The following is a 20,784-nucleotide window of genomic DNA, read 5'->3' as shown; positions in this document are numbered from 1 at the left end:
GTGGAGGATGGGTCCAGAGGGCCTGAGAGTCAGGCTAGACCATGAAGTAAATGCAGAGGAATCCCACTCAGTGGGCTCAGACCTGGCAAAGGCTTCGAGGAGTTGCTTTCCATCTCCAGTTCCGAATTCTCCACCCTGACGCCAGGGCTTGTGCCAGCCAGATCCACCCATTTGTTGAATAAATATGTATGTGGGAACCCCCTTATTCTGAGGGCTGAATTAAACCCAGTGAAAGATGAATAACCCTCAAATCTTTGGAACTTGATGGGATTACCTTTCACTTGTATGTACCCAAATGCTGGTGTCCCTGTGGCTGTCGCACGTGATTGGCCCACCCACTAAATGAAGCATCTCTCCACTCTCCTCTACCACTCAAACTTGGTTTTATCTCCAAAATGAGGAGGAATAGGAAATCTGTCCTTTTTTTTTTTTTTTTCATACCCAGGATTGAACTCAGAGGCACTTAACCCTGAGCTATTGCCCTTTTTTTTTGTATTTTATTTGGAGACAGAGTCTCACTGAGTTGCTTAGGGCCTCACAATTCAGGCTGGCTTTGAACTGGCAATCTTCCTGCCTCAGCCTCCCAGCTGCTGGGATTACAGGTGTGTGCAACCGCACCTGGCAGAAATTCATCCATTTTACATAGCTTCTTTTCTGTAACAGTATGACTTAGTTCTAATACATATTTTTTTGCTTCATGATTTGCCTACCATTCACTCAGTGATTCAACAGATAGAACTGTTCTGAGTACCTACTGTGTGCAAGGCTTTATGCTGGGTGCCAAGGGTCCTGCGGGGTCATGTCAGAGCAACCTCTGGTCACTACCTGTCGTGTTAGGATTTGGTATCAACTTCACAGCCACAGGCACTGTGGGTTGAGAAATAGTCTTTTGGGGAAATTTTTGCCTAGTATCAGAGAATTCAGAAAAACCGTCTGGAATTGATGGCTTCTGTAAGGGTGTATTTTTGACAACTGATCTAATTTCTTTAAAAACCATCAGTCTATTTGACTTTTCTTTTTCTTTTTGAGTCTCTTTTGGTAACTGGCATTTTCCTTAAAAATTGTCTCATTTATCTGCATTTTCAAATCTATTGGCATAAATCGAAGTCCATAACACAGCTATATGTTTTACTGTTTTTTTCTTTTACTGGGGATTGAACAACCCAGGTTGCTCTACAAGTAAGCTACATACTCAGCTATTTTTATTTTTTGCTTTGAGGGAGGCTGTTGCTTAGGCCCTTGATAAGTTCCTGAGGCTGTTCTTGAACTTGCAATCTTCCTGTCTCAGCTTCCGAAGTTGCAGGATTACTGGTGTGTGCCATTGCACCCAGCTAAGCTATATCTTATAGGTGATATGCCATTCTTTAACAAAAAGTGCCCAGTGTTTTGTTCCCATACAACATCACAAAACTCTCAGCCAAAAAATCTGAAGAAACGCTAAATCCTAGAGGATTGGGGGGGGGGGGCAGGTGTTGTGGAGGGGAAGTCTCTATGGATTCAAGGATTTCCTGGATAATTCCTGGCATTTATTAAAGACGGTAGTTTTCAAAGCGCCTGTTGCTTATCTTATCTCTCTCATCCTCATGAAGTCCTTGAGAGGTAGATTTTATAATGATCTCTATTTTATAGATAAGAAAAATCTGATCAGAGATGTTGATTTACCCATGACTTATAAATGATACCAGAAGTCACTCCTAGATCAGGTCACATCATTTTAATGAGATATTCTTAACCTGAGACCCACAGATCCTCGGAGAGCCCTTGGTAGACTTTAATAGGTCCATATTTAGATGGGGAAAAATTATATAATTTTCACTAACCTGTAAATGTACTTTAGTATTCCGTCTATTAGATTGTAGGTAACAATCTTCAAGGGTATTAGCATTGAGTCACCAGTAAAGATCACACATGTTTGCAAGGCATATTATAGTTATCAGAGATAATGCAGAACTTCAAAATTATGCTAGTTAGTAGACTTACCTCTTTTCTTTTCTTTCTCTTTCTTTCTTTCTTTCTTTTTTTTTTTTTTTTTTGATACTGGGGATTAAACTCAGAGGTGCTTTACCACTGAGCTACTTCCATATGACTTTTTATTGTTTTTTAAAAAATATTTATTTTTTAGTTGTAATTGGACACAATACCTGAATCTTAATTATTTATTTTTTATGTGGTGCTGAGGATGGAACCCAGGGCCTCACATATATAGGCAAGTGCTCTACCACTGAGCCACAACCCCAGCCCTTTATTGTTATTTTTTTATTTTCAGAAAAGTTCTCACTAAATTGCTAAGGGCCTTGCTCAGTTGCCCATGCTGGCCTTAAACTTGCTGAACCTCCTGCCTCAGCCTCCTGAGTTGCTGGAATTATAGATGTGGGCCATCAAGCCCAGCTTAGATGACACAGTTCTTGATCATATTATATTATTTTAAAAAGTACATATATTACTATATCTCAAATTTGCTTATATCAGTATCTTGGTTACTATAGCTTAAATAATTGGCCTCCTTTCTAATCCTTTGCATTTATTTACTTATTTGCTCATTTATTGTGTTAGGATATGCATAACATAAAATTGATTCTTTTAACGTTTAGAAGTGTATGTCTGATGATGTTAAGTACATCTACAGTGTTATACAACTATCATCCCTATTTTCCAGAACTTTTTCATCATCCCAAACTGAAACTTCATACCTATTAAGCAATTGCTCCCCATTTTCCCCACCCTTTCCCCTGGTAACTTGTATTCTATTTTCTATCTCTATGAATTTGCCTTTCTGAATACCTCTTATAAGTGGAATTGTATAACATTTGTTTTTAATGTCTAGCTGTTTTCATTTAGCATAATGTTTTCAGGATTCATCTATATTGTAGCATGTACAATAATTTCATAATTTTATTCTTTTATGGCTGAATTATATATATATATATATATGTCACATTTTGTTCATTTAATTCATCTAATCTGGGGATATTGGGCTGCTTTCAGTGTCTAGCTGTCATGTAATGCTGCTATGAAAATGGCATACAAGTGTCTGAGTCCCTGCTTTCAATTCCTTTGGATATATACCAAGAAGAACTTCTGGAAAATGTGGCAATTCTATGTTTAATTTTTTGAGGAGCTACCAAATTTTGTATAGTGGCTGTACTATTTTACATTCTTTTTTTTGGGGGGGGTACTGGGGATTGAACTTAGGGGCACTCAACCACTGAGCCCCATCCCCAGCCCTATATTGTATTTTATTTGGAGACAGGGTCTCTCTGAGTTGCTTAGCACCTCGTCATTGATAAGACTGGTTTTGAACTCCACATCCTCCTGCTTCAGTCTCCTGAGCTGCTGGGGTTATAGGCATGGGTCACGGTACCTGGCTCCATTTTACATTTTTTTTTTTTTTTTGGTACTGGGCATTGAACCCAGGACACTTAAACACAGCCACATCTCCAGCCCTTTTAGAGACAGGGTCTTACTGAGTTGCTTAGAGCTTTGCTAAATTGCTGAGGCTGGCTCTGAACCCACAATCCTCCTGTCTCAGCCTCCCGAGCCTCTGGGATTACAGGTGTGTGACACCATGCCTAAATATGGCTAATTTTTTTTTAATATTTATTTTTTAGTTTTCGGCGGACACAACACCTTTGTTTGTATGTGGTGCTGAGGATCGAACCTGGGCCCCAGCCCCATGGCTAATTTTTGACAAACTTGAATTCTGGCTCTCTGCTGTGTGACCATGTGTATATAGCTTAACCACTCCGAAACCCCCCCCCCATCATTTCATTTGTAAAATGGGGATGATAATGGTACCTGCCTCCCAGAGTGGTGATGAAGATGCAATGAGATAATGCATATAAAGGGTCTGGCACAGAGACAGCATCACCACATGCTATTGCTGTTATTAAAAACAAAACACAAAACAAAATTAAAACACTTGGTAAGTTGCAAAGTAATGTTAATGAATCTCTACTGTAAAATCATTAAGACTAGGAATTAGGTCATTTCATGTTTGAATCAAAGCATGTGGCATAGTAGCCTCTCAGTAAATGTGCACTGATTGATTGAAGGAATGAGGAGGTGGCACGCATTGTTAATACTAGTACTTTTCAAATTTAAGTATCTATTTGAGTATGTACAGACTTAAATATAAAATAGCAGGGTTTTTTTTTTCAATTTTAAATAAAATACAAGTCTTCAAATCAATTCTTTGTGGAATTGATTGCATGAGCCATTCACTTTGTTTCCAAGTTTGATGTTTTGGATCCACATCTAAGTGAGATAGGGCCATATCTGTCCTTCTGTGTGGTCTTTATTTTGCTTAGCACGCCATGGAGCTGAGCTTTAGGTCAAGTGAGGGGGGAGGCCTCACTGAGGTGGCCTTTCTCCACACACCTGAAGATGGTGAGGGGCCAAGTTTCTGGAAGCAGGTTCTAGGCTGGGGGACACCAGGTGGGAGCAGGCCTGAAGGATTAGTCCAGCAGAGAGGTCTCTGTGGCTCTTGCAGTGAGTGAGCATCATAGTAGGAGATTAGGACCAGAGCAGAGCAAGAGGACTGTATAGGGTCCACCATAATGACTGAATTTTTTCTGAGAGAGATGGGAGTCATTGGAGATTTATGCAAAGGCATGACATGATTTCTTGGGATCAGTCTGTAGAGGACGAAGGCAAACACTGGTTAGCAGGTGGATGCTGTTACCAGGTGAGGGATGATGGTGGAGTCAAGTAATCTCTGGAGTATGAGGAAGAATGTTGCCCCTTGGTACTTGAACATTACCAGGTTGCTAGAAATTTATGGATACAGCCTCCTGAGTATTCTAGTTACTCCTGGGGAACATGAACCTGTATAAAGTTCTGCAAGTTGTGCTCTGCATAGCTGTGTGTGTGTTTACATTTCTTGTCTCCTGAAGACTCTCATGAATTCTAGAGTCAGCTGCCTGGATTCAAATCCTGGCTCCACCACTTACTGTGTGACCTTAGGCAAATACCCTAACATCTCAGAGCTTGAGTTTCCCACCTGTGAAATGGGAACACAAGGTTGTTTTGAGGAATACTGAGTTAGTTCATGTACAGCATTTAGCATTCAGGTGATATATAGATCCATTGCTTGATAAATATTCGCTATCATTATAAATATGAATATAACCATTTGTAAAGATCGAGAAACATTTCTATTTAACTTATTTAGAATCATACATACCAAGTTAAAAAAGAACCGTGACACATTTAATCCAACTCTCTCATCTTATCGGAGAATGAAAACCAGAGATTAAAAAAATGATAGAGCCAAAAAAAAAAATTATGTGACCAATGTCACCTAGCTGGTAGCAGGGTGAGGATCAGAATGCATGTCTCTGACTCCCATTCTGGAAATGACTCTTCCAAACGTTGCTGCCATAGGACTCTTAATGCATGTTATAGTTTACATGTGGTATCCCCTAAAAGCTCACATGTGAGACAATGCAAGAAGGTTCAGAGGAAAAATGATTGGGTTGTGATAGTCTTAATCCAATCAGTGAATTAATCCCCTGAGACGAGTTAACAGAGGTATTTGAAGTGGTAGGGTGTGGCTGGAGGAGGTGGGGATCCGGGGATATGTACCCCATATAGGGAACCTATTTGTATTTGACAAGTGAAGAACACTCTCTCTGCTTCCCGATCAAAGTGTGAGTTGCTTCCCTCTACCATACTCTTCCACCACGATGGAGCTGAGACCTCTGAGCCCTTAAATAAACAACTTTTCCTCCTCCACAGTTGTTCTGATCGGGTCCTTAAGTTACAGTAGTGAAAAAGCCGACTAAAACAATGCAATACCTTGTGGGAATAATAACAGTAATGAATGATTATTTAACTCCTATTTTGTTCCAGGCACCATTCTAAGTACTCCACACATATTCTCTCATTTAATCCTCATTTAATCTCTTGATCCTCATAATTACACCTTATGAGGCAGGTGTAATTATTGTCCCTAGGTTGCAGAAGAGGAAACTGAAGGCTAGAGAAGAACAAGTGACTTGCCCAGGGCAGAGAATGTGTGGCCTGGGGGACATGAGGCAGGCTGGAAGTCAGGAGCTGTACCACCCATAACCCAGTATGACCTGCCTTCTCTATTTGTATACAGGGAAACTGAATCTAGTCTTTAAAGTCCCTTTTCAACTTTAAAACTTGCAAACCCAAAGTGCTTTACGTTTCCCGAGTTTGAAGAAATACCATTTCAGCTCATTAACTTGCTATCTTGTTAACTAATCTTTAACTTAATGATCAGTTGCAAGAAAGGCTTTTTGTGGAACAGCCTGGAAACCAAGGTCGCCGGGGCTGTGGGGATTCCTGAAATGTTGTTTCTGGCTTCCATGGCAACCCTAGCACTGGGCGGCAAGCTCAATGCAACTACGGCAGCTGGAGCGGGGCATTTGCTCAAGCACCAAGTGATGAGGGAACAAATTGCTGGCTCAGTCCGGTCTCCTTTTGTATGATCTACTGTCCCTGTGTGTTTAGGGAGTCAAAACCAAAGCCAAGTTAAGCAAGGATGGAGGCAATGAAGCATTGTATCAAAGTGGAGAGAAGACAAGTTTCAAATAAATTGGGGTTTGAGTACAAGTTAGGCACCCAGGGGAGTCCCTGTAGAGAATGGGGTGGGCATAGGTAGGCTTGCAGAGGATTTAGGGGATCAGAGGAAGGTTGATCTTGCTTTCATAAGGCTTGGGGGGATGAGGTGAGATTCATGGAAAGGACCGAGCATGCCCAGTTGTATTTTTCTGCTCCTGTTTGTCAGGTAGACTCACTCTGACCTGAGGTAACAAAGAGCAGAAGTTCCGCTCCTGAAGACGAAGGAGTTTTCTTTAAATTCTCTCTAGTGCTTTTGCTAGTATTTTATACCTAGCAAGATATTAGTTTATACCTGACACTAGACTGAGAACTTGGATGGGCGGGCATGCCAGGGTAGTGTGGTAGCAGCAGCCAGGCCCGGAGATGGCCAGTTATGGACAAGATTAGAGTTGAGGCTGAGTCAGGAGCCATTGGAATCTGCTCCAAAGGAGGCTGATTTTTTAAATATATTTCTTAGTTGTCAAAGGATCTTTTATTTAATTTATTTATATGCAGTGCTGAGTATCAAACCCAGGGCCCCACACATGCCAGGCAAGTGCTCTACCACTGAACCATAACTCCAGCCCCAGGAGGCTGATTTTAAACCCTCCACGGCTCCCCATTGGCTCCTTAATGAAGTCTAAGCTTACACAGGAGGCACCTACAGTGCCCTGCCCCAGCCCTGTCCCCAGGATCCAATGCACCACACTTGTTGTAGCCACCTGTGTCCATGTGTGTGTCCCACTCTGGTCTGGACTATGGGCCTAAAATCCCCACTCAAGACTCTATCTGGGGGCAGGGGCTGTGGCTCAGTGGTAGAGGGCTTGCTTAGCACTTACGAGGCCCTGGGTTTAATCCTCGACACGAGATAAAAATAAATAATTAAAATAAAGGTATTGTGTCCAACCACAACTAAAAAATAAATACAAAAAAATGACTATCTGGCCAATGCCGGCTCATTCTATCATAATAAAATGTTGCAATATAATACTCTCACCTTGCTCAGGAGCCTCCCCCATGCCTCAGACTGCCTTGGGGTTGGTGCACAGCTCTGAATCCTGGTTGTTCACACTTTTTATGAGTCTGACGAGTCTGTCTTCTCTACCAGGCAGTAGACTCCTCCCTGTGTGAGACTGGTTCTCATACTATTCCCAGCACCTGGCGCAAAGAGGGGGGATTCTGTACTGTTTGTGCAATGCAACCAAGTGGCAATAATAAGAGAAACGTCTCCAAAAAATATACTTTGCATCTGCTGGTACGGGGGGTGTGGAATCTTCTGCCCCTCTGTATAACCTGACTCTGTGCACACCTGACCTGCTTTTTGCAGAGAAAGGACACCAAGACTTTGCGGTGAGGTGAGATGTCCCCCCATCCCCTTCTTGGCTGTCACCTCTCAGCCCTGCGTTGCCGTTCACAGGCCTCTCTGCTCTGCTTCTGGCTACCATTTGCTGAACTTTCAGAAAGCAGATGAGGCAATTGCTCAGTTTATTGAGTCAAAACACTCCTGTGGGTTAAATGCCAGTTTGCTTTTGAAAATCTGCCTCCTGTTTTTTACTTTGCAGAGAGCAGAAATCCCCTCATTGTTTCCTAGTGCCGTCTGTACCATCTCTTTTTAGGGGATGGCGTTTGTGCATGCATGTGTATTGCAATTTAAATATATGTCATTTCTCAATTTGAGAAAGGAAAAGAGATGGGGAAGGGGTTTGGTTAGAGAATACTAAACTTTCTGGTATGTATTCAGCTAGCTCATTTAAATTTTTTTTTTTTAAAAGATTCTAAAACCACTGGCTATTTCAGAGCTCATTTATACTCCTCTTTAATGGATTCAGAGAAAGCCTATTTGTGTAGCAAACTCGGAGAGAGGATGCAAGGGGCATTTTTAGGCTTGAGCAAACTGCTTTACCTTGTGAGGAAATTCAGTTCATTGGAAACTGTTTTCTCCAGGGCTAAACTGGGGCAGTCTTCTCTTTGGCTCTTTGTAAAGAAAATTCTCCAGGATTCTGGAAACCACGGTTGTTGAGCCTCATAGGATGCCTCTCTTCTTTCAGCTCATGTAACAGTTACTAGAGAAGACTGGTGTGATGTGGCATGTTTTTCTTTTATTTTTTTTTTCCTTTTCTATTTTGCTGGCTTATTGGTGCACACTCCCTGAGGGCCTTGGAGGGAATTTATGACAGTTAGGAGGGACAACTGAAATTTGAGCTGGTGTCAACCCTGGATCTCTCAGGGCCCCTTTGGCCCATGTCTTTGCTTTATGGAGCTTCATTGCTACTCAAAGAATGTGGGCCCATTTTGAAGACCTTTATAAAATAATAACAAAAACCATCCCTGACGTTGCCAAGTGTATTTTGCCTAGAAACTTCCTATGCATATCTCCATGACCAAGAAAGTCTATTTGGTGGTATCTCTCCAGACAAGCTCATCTTTCTGCATGAGCTCTGTCTCTCCATCTATCTTTGACAAGCCCACTCATTCAATGCATGCAAGTTCAAGTGCACCCAGAGCAAACTTGGCAATTCTGAAATCTCAACTTTTGTCTGTGAACTTGGATTCCACTTGTAGGTGTCAGAAAGCACTTAATAAAGGTTGACGTTCAGACCACTTCTGAGGTGTTCTTGAGGGAAGCACATGGGCTGTGTTACCTTAAATGCCATTTACAGCTGCTTACACAGCTCATGGGACAAAGGGTCTGTGACAGAGAACACCCTGAGCACGGAGAAGAAAACTGGGGTGTCTGGCAGAAGAGGGAGCTTGGCTATCACAGCTTCCATTTCCCCAGCCATCTTCCTCCTTTTCTTGCCTCCAACCAGCCTTGGAAACAGGGTGTATGTGAGGATGACCAGGAAAATCACCTCCATCTGGCTGTCTAGTACTTCTTTTGTCCTCAGCATTTGGCCAAGAGTAGAGTGTGTTTGCTGTGTATCTATGTTGGGTCATGTGCTCTCAGAATACTGTCTCTAGTGACACTTCTTCGTGATGTACGGTTAGACTATTCTCATTAAGCATATATTATGTGTATTGAATAATGATTCATCTCACCCTACCTTCCTCTGCAATCACCTGTGTACTTGTCTCAGTGACTCCCTGGACTGTGAGCCTCCTGAGGACAAGGGTTGTGTCTTTTAAATGTCCACACCCCCACATCACCAAGCATTGTATTCTGTCCATAGCACCTTCAAGTCCCTATTTTCTGTGTGCCAGGCTTCTATGAAACAAAGATGAATTAGACCCAGTTGGGACCTCATCGGGTTTGGTGGGGCTTGTAGGCAGTGAATACCATCAGCATTTGTGGGATGACATAACTGTACAGTAAGTCACTAACCATATTTACTGTCCTCACGACCAAGTGATTATTAGCAGGCACTTTGGGACTCCTGAGGGTGCTACAGGTGAATCTCTGGGGCCTGAAGCCCAGTGATAACTTTGGAGGCACTGGCCTAGGGCAGAGGGTGAAGGGGGGGACATTTGTCCTTAGGAGAGTGTGTCTTGAGGTACATTTTATCTTCTGGATCTCATTCCAGTCCTAGATGCCAATAAATATGTTATCTGGTAATTGGGAGGATAAGAAGGCTCTTCTCTCGAACATTGTTCTATTGAAAAGAAATTCTTCTAGCTAGGTCACCTACTGCAGAGCAAAGGCTAAAAATGGAGGTATTAGAGTCAGACTGACTTGGGTTTTAAGTTCCTTTCCCATTATTTTCCATCAGCCTCATGACCATGGACTTGCTATTTAACCTAAGTCTCAGATTTCTCATCTATAATTGCAGGGTAATAATGGTGCCTGATTTCTTTATTGCCTGAACCTCACTGGATACCAGACCTATCTTTCATGTACATGATCCAACCATGGAACAGAATGTTCACATTGGGAGATATGAGAAATTCCAGGATTTGGGTCATCATATTTCTGAGCCCATTCCTGGTTATGAGGAGAGGTTGCTGAGACACAGGAATGGGGCACCCTGCCGCTGTCTTCTCTTTTCGACTCTTGGCAGGTGGTCTTTCAGGTTCATGTGTCCGTAGGGACAGAGTTCTCAGATTTCTTATGCCTAAGAAATACCTAGAGAAATTACCAGTGCAGACTTCTGGGCCTCAACCCCAGGGATTCCGATTCACTGGGTCTAGGGTACTGGCCAGGATTCCACATTTTACGTAAGTACACCAAGTGTTTCTGGTGCATTAAGCTATTGAGGATCCCTGACATAGTCTGTTATTGTTATTGATGGAACCTCCAGTGATCACTTTCTCAGTCTATCTCAGCTCATGGAGGGCTAGCTGCAACTTCCCTCTTCCCTGCCTCCCTCTCTGTCACACCAACATGTACACACCAAAGGGAATAAGCAAAGACCCAGATTAGGATCTCTAGGTACTTGGTACTGTGCTGGGTACTAGGGATTTGTAGAAGACATGGCATGTAGCTAGGTAACTCCATGCTGAGACACTGGGTGAGATGCTCAGCAGAGGAAGGCAGCAGGTACAGAGGGCTCAGAGGAGGGTCATTTAAGTCAGTGGAAGTTCATTGGGAAAGATCTTCAAGACAGGTCAACACAGTCTTAAAGTCTTAAACTAACGAGGCAGCTGAGGGCATCCTGAGCAGAGAGGATGGAGTAGAGGGAGCCACAGGTAGGCAGTTGGACATTGTGGGGTAGGAGGTAGAGGGCAGTTGAGGGTGGATTAGTCAAGGAGGCTAATGAGTTCCTGAGTTCATCCTCCCCTGAACATCAGAGACCTTGCTGATAGTGGCTTTGATGAAACAGTTTCCTGAGTCTTATTTGTCCTGGGAACTTACAGCTACACAGATCCAGTCTAATGATACTCAACAAAATAGTCATTGACAGGGAAGTTCTAATATGAAGGTAGGAAGACTAAGGCCTGTTTTGTCAAGAGAGTCTTTTTCTCCTGGGCCAGGAGGGCCATTGATGAGATGGTTGGGGCACTGAGATTGGGAAGGGTCTAATGACATGATGGAAAATGTTATCTGGATGTCACTGGTTTCTTTCCATGGCTCCTTCAGTCTGTGGGTGGTGGGACTCCTGTGGATAAACTTTGATTCTAAAGCCTGTATTGGTTGAAGTGTTCTGCCAGTGCTGGGACTAGGAGTGTGAGGAGCTACGTTCAGGCTTGGACTGGCCATCCTGGCTTCTGATTTTACCTTGTGTCTAGCTGCCAATCCAGATGTCTCCCTTCCTGAGGTTCATACAGTTGATTTTTGAGCCCTGCTTGCAATGCCTGCCATTTACACCAATTAGATTTCATCTTGTTAGTTTTGACTCATTATTCCAGCCCTCAGAAATGCCTTCTGGTTCTGATTCTATTATTCGGTCTATTAACAATTCCTCCCAGCATTATTTGTAGAGGGAAACACAAGTGCCTATTCTAGAATTTGGAAAAATGTTTGGAAAGTGTTACTGAGTAGGAAATGGATTTGCTAATAAGTCCAAAATATGTCCTAGACCCATTGAGTAGTTCAGGGTGTCTCCCTAATATAATATAACCAAGTTTTCAGGATATTCCCCAGTGGTTCTTTTGGAAGATGTGAACACAGCATGAGCTGATTCAAAGCAAGCCACAGCTCATCAACTCATTGTACAGTGTCTGGTGTGATGTAACGCAGCAGCTGGTGACTGACTAATGAGGGAATTGGAGAGGGAAGAATTGATTATGAGCTTTCCAGGCCTGGCCAAAGTCCATGGCACCCTAATCAAGTGTCCTAAATACAGAGGAATTGCACCTCAGGTGGTACCAGGGATCAAAAAAATCAAAGATGGTCCAAATTACCTCTGAAATCTCCTTTAAATCGTTTATAAGCTCTGACAGCTAGTTACAGTCTGAAGGTACATGGCGACAGAACCACATGGTGGGGTGGGATGTGGGGGATGGCAGCAGAGTCCATATCCCAGGCATCTGTGGATACATGCTCATAGCACAATGGTGGGTAGGGTCACAGTGCTGTGTTACATGGTGGTCTTTGCTCTCAGACTGTCTCTCCATCTATCTTTGACAAGCCCACACAGTTCAATGCATGCAAGTCAAATGCTCATAAGGTACAAATTTCCCTTATTTAGATTCTTATAATGGAGGATCCATACCACTTTCACAGTCCAAGGAGAACAATGTTTGTTTCTCTTGCTCTGACCCTGTGCCCACCTAGCAGCCCTCTGTCATAAATATGGCTTTTTCTGGAAGCTCGTGTGCTGACTGTTGACATGGCCAGTATTATCTGCCTGCCCTTCTGATATCACATTGAAGGAGTAAGTTAGCACTTAGATAGTATCTCAGATGTCTGATTAGCTAATTTACCTGTATTTGGTTTCTTAGAAATGGATAAAATTGAGTACTTTAACCTTCGCTGTAGAGTATCAGATTCTAAATCATTTCTTTTTTTTTAAAGAGAGAGAGAGAGAGAGAGAGAGAGAGACAGAGAGAGAGAATTTTTAACATTTATTTTTTAGTTTTCGGTAGACACAACATCTTTGTTTGTATGTGGTGCTGAGGATCGAACCCGGTAGAGTATCAGGTTCTAAAACAAGGTTGGCACAATATAAATAAGAATGAAATGATGGCTTTTGCTGGTAAATGTAAGGAACTGGAGACTATCATACTAAGTGAAATAAGCCAGTCTCCAAAAACCAAAGGCTGAATGTTTTCTCTGCTATGTGGATACTAACACACAATAAGGGGGTGGCGGGGAGGGAAGACTAGAAGTTCATTGGATTAGACAAAGGGGAATGAAGGGAAGGGAGAGGGACAGGAATGGGAAAGACAGTAGAATGAATGGGACATAACTTTCCTATATGAATATATGACCAGTGAAACTCCACATCATGTATAACCACAAGAATGTGCCAACTCTGATAGATTGTAGGTATTTGGTGTGTGGTGTTGAAAGGATCCTCTGGCAGAGCCCAGGCTGAGTGGGAGAGGCCAGAATTGAGTAATACTGTTTGCTAGGGGCAAAAGTCAACAACCAAAAGGGGCCTCACTAAGCTTGTCCTATCACCCAAGTACCTGTACCATGCACTAGCCATTCTCTCTTCCTCTCTCTCTCTCTTTTTTCACTCTCTTTTCTCCTCTCTCCACCTTTCCCTGGAGACCTCTTTCCAGATTGGCTTGAAATATTTAAATTTACCAACAACAGCACACTGAATCTCCTACAGCCAGTTCAGGAGGTGGAATCAGGATCCTTTTGCTTTTGGTGTGGGCTGGTGGCAAAAAGACCACACGGACACAGAAGTAATTTTTTCACAAAGCAGGGTGAGATGGCTCTGCCACCTTAAGGGTCCTGCTATCATGCTGGAAGGCAAGAGATTTAGAGACAGCGGCACCCGGAATCCCTTTATTTATAGGAAAATTAACAAAAAATTTTCAATAGAATTTTCTTTACCCAGGGGGTGGGCTGGTGTAGCCCCAGTAGGTAATGCCCAGGTGCAGAGCCATGGGAAAGCAGCCTTCTTTGCCCAGCGAAGGTGGAGGTCACCTGCATCGTGCAGCCCACAGCGTGCAATGCCAGACCAACGCCCCCTTGGCTCAAGGCTGAGACAGCATGCTTAACATAGCTCATGGGTGGCCCTCCTCAACACTGTGCTGATCTATCTAGTCGGCCTGCTTCATTGTGTCCTGATATTGTCTGTGTGACTGCCTGACACAGTTGAGTCTTTTCCTTCACTGTATCCCCACAGCCTGATACACAGTAGGTGCTCCTTAAGTGTTTGTTGAGTGACAGGCTCGATTGTGCTTTGGATATGGAATCTGTATTTCTGTCTCACCAGGCAGTCGTGTGCCTTGCTGAGATCCAAACTATAGATGTCCCTGGATTTTCCTTCTCTGTTCCATCTATGAATAACGATTTTTGCATGTCCCCCCACCCCCAGCTTCTTAAACTCCTGCTGATTTGTAATGCGCTCTCTTTTATCATAAAGCAGCTTTAACTTTTCTCTCCCTTTGAAACTCTAATGAGGTAGTTTTTTCTCTGTTCCTTTATGAAATTTTAATCATGTTTTTAATCAAGTTACACAGGGTATCTGGTCAATCTTAAGTAATTAAAAAATCCCTGTGGTTATTCCTAGTTACAAGAACATTTGCAGCTCTTGGCTCACCACCACTTCTGCAGCTGACTCTTGTCCTCCTTGCTGGTGATCTCAATATCCATATGAATCATCCTGCAATATCTTTGATATTCTTTTCTCCAATATTTGTACTCCCCACCTGATCTCAGCTATTTATTTCTCTTATCTTGACCTTGTGATCACAGTAACTGCAATCTCTTCCTGATCTCAATTTGAACCTCCTATTTTTCCAGCCCACCTCTTCTATCAACTCCCATAATTCTATGACCTTATCTGGACTTTAGATCCATTCATCCTGCTATCTTTCCATCTCCCTTTGCCCCATTGTTTCCTCTAATCCCTACTTCTCCAGCTTTTTTAAAAAATATATTTTTTAAGTGATAGATAGACACATCCTTTAATTAATTTATTTATTTTTGTGGTGCTGAGGATTGAACCCAGTACCTCACACATGCTAGGCAAGCACTCTACCACTGAGCCACAACCCCAGCCCCTCCCCATCTATGATACTATGGGAAACCACTGTAGTCACTTAATCATTTAACATGGTTAAATCCAACTTTTTGCCTGCTGTTCCTTCACCCACCCATCCAGTCCTAAATGGGTAGCTAATTGTCTCTGCAACAAAACACAACATGTCTCACTTGAATTCCTGACCACCACCTTCAAGAAGGCCATTAATGCTGCCTGGAAACCCCACTCTAGTTTCCTAATTCACTCACTGTACCACTGTTTCAGACGCTGTTGGTTTTTTCACTTGTATCATTAAATTTTTCACGGTTCTCTTGGTGAGCACCCACAAACCATCTGCTGGTAGAAACTCGCTGGGAACTGATATGAAGCATCATATTTTCTGAGGTCCATTTCCCTGGGCACTGCCTATTGTCCAGACCATATTCCTCCAATTCCCCACAATCCCTCAAAGATTGGTAACCTCTGTCTTTCCATCACCTCTGTCCCATCCTTCAATCTCCTATAGGAACCTGCACCTACTGGACTTTGAATAAGCTGTTGTGAGGTGCATGAGGATGTGAACAGCTACCAGCCTGCTGGTATTCAGTGAGGCAAGCATCTGTTTTCATCATTTTAAGTTAAAAAAAAAAAAAAAGAAAGAAACACAAATAGGCATTTAGCAAGGGAAAAGCACTTGGTGGGAAGGAGGCAAGTTTGGGCTCCCTCTCTCAGGCCCTGATTTCAGGCAAGGAAAGAATTGACCCCAGAGAACCAATGCAGTCCTGCTGTATCTTGAGGATTCTGGAAATGGAAAGTCTAAATAAAATCTGCCAGGTGCAGTGGTGCATGCCTGTAATCCCAACTCCCCAAGGCTAGGTAAGAGCAGGGCTACAGCTATGACTATGTACTTGGTGCTACACATAGCACCTGCCCAAGGAGATGAGAACTGAAACCCAGCTGAGGCCTGAGCCCCACAGACTGAGTCCACCCTGAAATCCTGGAAATGTACATTTCTAATTTTCACGATGGTGCCCATGGTCTAGCATTGGCCCTGGGCTTGGAGCCATGGATGACATATCCACAGGTCCCAGGAAGAAGGGGAAGGGCTGGGCATTTCCAGGACCCAGGATAGTCCCTCTTAAGAAGCCACACCTGCCCAGCCTTCATGTCTGAACTTACTACTGGGATAATATGGCCCAATGATTTTCACTTGCTGAGGAACAAGGACCCAGTATTGACCTTGCCTAAAAGGAGGATACTAATTAAAGGCTCCTTTGAAAGGAAGAAGGTTAACAGAGGTTCAGCCCCCTGAGAACTCTTTTCTTGTGGAGATCTTAGAAGCAGGAAGTTCTCCCCAAACTGGGATTTTTATTACAAATTTTAGTCATGGTATCAATATTCCACCAAGCATCACAATTGATTGGAAGGGAAGCCTGGAAAACCCACATGGAATTATGTGCTAAACTGGATTAGTTCCCATCAAAACAAATGGGCAGTTTCCACAATGTCTGGACGGTTACAAAAAAATATCACAAAGGTTCAAAATGTTGTTGGAGGTTTCAGTGCAAGTTTTTCCCAGATGGTTCTGGGTTGAGACCATCAAGTCCTGGCAGCCCAAGTGACCGAGTTTTCATCAAGAAAACTTTAGGTCCCTGGAGGGCTCAGAGCCACAGGTCAACTTGTCCCTGGAAGGGCTGATTCAGTGCTTCTCAAACTGGAGTATGCATCTCAAGTCCCTGGAGGACTTTTTAAAAGCTAAAATCAGTGGGCCACACCTCCTGAACTTCTGATTCAGTAGGTCTTGGATGGCAACTGAAAATTTGCACTTCTAATACAAATTATAGTGTGAAGTAGATGCTGTTGATCCAAGAACACACTCTGAAAGAAAGAGAGAGACCTTTGGAAAAAAAAAAGAAGTTCTGAGAATTCTTGACCTCACTATCTCATTGTGAATTTCCCAGAGGCAGAAACTAGTCATTTATCTTTTTAGTCATGTGGTTGGAAGACAGTTAAGTCTTCAATGTTTCTAGAATTAAATGGAATTCCGGGTGGTGGAAAAGGCTTTAGGTAGAAGGGATGGAGTCAGAGCAGTCAGTTCAAGGAAGCAATGACAATCGTGAAGTCAAAAAGTTCTAAGTGTGGTCCTGCTAATGTGATCAGAGATTTTGGGACTCAAATCTTTACCATTTTATGAGCATAACCATTTTTAAACTTTTGGTTCATGAAATCATAGACTGATAAAATTTTAGAGCTGGAAGGGTCCAAATAGTCTAACTTATTCACTTTACTGAGGCTCAAAGAGGTACCTCTGCAAGTCCTCATGGCTTATTATAGTCAGATCTGGGACTTAGATAAGTGCCTTTTCCAGCATCTCATGGCAGGCGCCCCTGGACAATTCTCAATATAGTTAGCATTATGATATGAGAATTCCATATGTTTGGGAGCACTCTAAAATATTTTCTGTGAAGAGTCTTGCAGATTCTGCACAAGGAACTGTAGAAAGATGTTTGCCCCCAAATGGACTGTTCTAATCTCTGTGTGTTCCTCTCATACTAACCATTGGTTCTGATGAAGGACATCTCTGTCTCCTTGGCCTGGGAAAACACATGATAATCTTCCTTTTGGGCCTTCATGACACAACTTCTAACAGCAGTTGGAAGATGGTTTATAGGCACATAAAAAAATATCATTCAGTCAGCTTAACTCTTTAAGTCCAGGCACTGGGCAAAGGATGTCTCTTGCCTTCCAAAGAAGGGGTAATGGACCAAGCACAACTCACCTGAGCCTCAGTAAATGAGTTGGACTTTATTTGGATCCCTCCAGTTCTAAGATAATTAAAAAAAATTAATTGTATATGGACACAATACCTTTATCTTATACATTTATTTTTATGTCGTGCTGAGGATTGAACCCAGTGCCTCACATGTGCTGTGCTAGCAAGTGCTCTACCACTGAGCTACAACCCTAGCCCTCTAAGACAATTTTAAGCAACATTTCTATCCCAGCAGGACAACACTATGCAACCTCAGAACTGTATCTTCCTCTTGGGACTGCAGCCTTGTCACCAATCAGCCTCCCCTGCTCTGGCTAAATGGCTGTGTGATAGCATAGTAAAAATACTTGGTTTCATCTGCCCAGGAAGGTCAGAGCATGTCTGGAGTAGAAAGGGATGAGACTCTCTATGATGAGAGTAAAATAATTTCATTTGGAAAAGATTCCAAAATCCTAAGTGAAATAGCAGCGGAGTCCCAAGATCTCAGTAGCAGTCCAACTTCTGCCACTTCTATGCAAATAGCCTCGAGCATTTCCTTAACATCTTTGACCTTCAGTCTCTTCCTCTGTAAAATGGAGAGAATAACAACTCCTAAGACTGCGAGAGACTCAACAAGAATACACTACTAGGTCATTTTTATTGAGTATTTCATAGGTGTCAGAACTTGTCTGAAAGGCTTTATGTGTGTTGGCTTATTTATTGCTCACACCCACCTTTGCAGTGGGACTCAGTGAAAGTAGAGCGTAAGACAACTTGCCTAAGATCTCCTGCCTAGGAAACAGAGGAGCTTGGATCTAAATCATTTATCTGGCTCTGCTAGTGTGCAGGGCTAAGGGGCCACATTCTTACCTACCAAGCCACACTGGATTGAAAGATTTTATTCTTTTCTCTTACTCATTTTTTAATGCCGGGTATTGAAGGATTTTAGTACCAGGTGTTGGGGAAGGAGAGCCTGCATATGCAGCTACCACACATTGGCTCTTCACTCACATCATTTCCTGAGTTCTCACAACTACCCCAAGGGTTTTAGTGACATCTCTCTCTCTATTTTTTTTTCTTCTGAATTATGAAAGATGTTCAAACTCTCAGGGCATCCATTTTTTTTTCATCTAACTGATGGACATGGTATGACCAGCTCTTTTCTCAACAGATTGTTCTGAAAATGAAACGAGGCCATTGTGACTGTCAGTGATCTGGAGGGAAAAAGATGTTAAAACATCCTACGAATGTCAGATTTTATGTTGATTTTATTTCTGGAGCCTCAAAGGCAAGGGGCCTCTGTTTTTGAGAAACTCACCTTAGATTCCTCCCGCCCCTGGTGGATTTGTGGATGTGGCGGAGGTTGATTTCCTGCCAAGCTACTGGTGTTTGGGGGCGCCTCCTCTTTTAAAGTGGTTAGGATTGTGAGGTTGCAGTGACTGAGGTGTGTGTGCAGACACTCAGGGACGAGTCACAGCCTGGCAAGCTGGCCTGGACAGGATGACTTCATGGGCCTTTCCCGCTTCTCCTTTTTATGACTGGCTCCACTGTTTCATTTTTGGCTTTCTGTCTGTTCCTTGCAGCTGTGGTGAATGAGATTTAGGGCAAGCATTTGAGATCCTTTTTTTAATTCCCTTTAAATCCCCATTTAGCTGCAAAGTCCGAGAAGGGAGTAGACAAAGTGGCGGTGAGGACTAGCCCCAGGTGAAGGTGATGTTGCTCTGTTTTCTGTTTCTATAAGAAAATGCCTGTGGCTGAATAACTTTATAAATGAAGGAGCTATATTTTGGCTCATTGTTCTGTGCCAAGGTCAAGGAGCTGCATCTAGTAATGACCTTCTTGTTGGCAGAATCCTGAGGCAGTACAGGGTATCACGTAGCAAGAAACAGGGAGCATACGTGTGGTTGTGTGTCTTCTGGTCTCTCTCCCTCTTCTTATCAAGTCACCATTATTTTTTATTTTTTTAAGGAAAATTTATTTATTTATTTATTTATGTTTTATACATTTATTTTTTTTATTTTTATGTGGTGCTGAGGATCAAACCCAGGGCCTCACATGTGCTAGGCAAGCACTCTACTGGTGAGCCACAACCCCAGCCCCTATTTTTTTTTTAATATTTATTTTTTAGCTTTAGGTAGACACAATATCTTTATTTTATATTTATGTGGTGCTGAGGATCAAACCCAGTGCCTCGTGCATGCTAGGCAAATGCTCTACAACCCAAGCCCCAAGTCACCATTATTAGGGGCTTTACCCTAAGGACTATCACCCCACAATGCCCCATTTCCAAATTCAGAGTTGGATTAAGTTACCACCCTCGTAATACCTTGCAATTGGGATTAAGCTACAACACATAAATCTTTGGTGGAGACACTCAAACCAGGGTAAGCCGTAGCTCATGACATCTGAGAAAATCCAACAGGAACGCCCAGCTCCATTCACTGAGGCAGGAGACCTCATTCTATCCAGTGTCATTCTTGTCCCAGAAACATGGAAGCGTTGAATTTCATCTACAGACTCAAACCTTGCTTAGGAGCTCAAGGCATAGAATGGTAGTCATGGTAAGGGAGAAACTTCATATTTGCCTCTTTTCAATTTAATTGTGCCCTTTTTGGCATGTTGCTGGATTGAGTCCCTTCTCTGTTTCCACTACTGCCATCCAGATTGAGGTCTGAGTCCCTTTTTCAACCAGATCCGTGCAACAATAGTGTGGATCATTCACCTTGCGAAACACTGCCACACTTAAATGATTCTGTTTGTTTGGAACCAACCCAGGGCCTCACATGGTAAGCACATGCTCTGCCACTGAGCTGCATCCCCCAGCCCCTGACTCAGTTGACTTTCGTCATGTGCGCTCCCTACAGGAGACACACGCGAAGTACATGATGCCGAGGTGACCCATCACCTGTGGCATCACCTACAGATTTCTGAATTCAAAGGTCTTTA

At 42.8% G+C, this 20,784-nt stretch overlaps 1 protein-coding gene across 2 annotated transcripts in view; it reads left to right on the top strand.

Moving 5' to 3' along the window:
- The window catches only part of Matn2 (matrilin 2), a 141,161-nt gene that overhangs the window by 25,222 nt on the left and 95,155 nt on the right, over positions 1 to 20,784 (top strand). The gene's annotated exons all lie outside the window — the stretch shown is intronic.

The sequence above is a fragment of the Ictidomys tridecemlineatus genome, chromosome 7 (assembly GCF_052094955.1).
Source record: "Ictidomys tridecemlineatus isolate mIctTri1 chromosome 7, mIctTri1.hap1, whole genome shotgun sequence".
Lineage (NCBI taxonomy): Eukaryota > Metazoa > Chordata > Mammalia > Rodentia > Sciuridae > Ictidomys > Ictidomys tridecemlineatus.
This window is presented reverse-complemented; position numbering and strand designations above follow the sequence as displayed.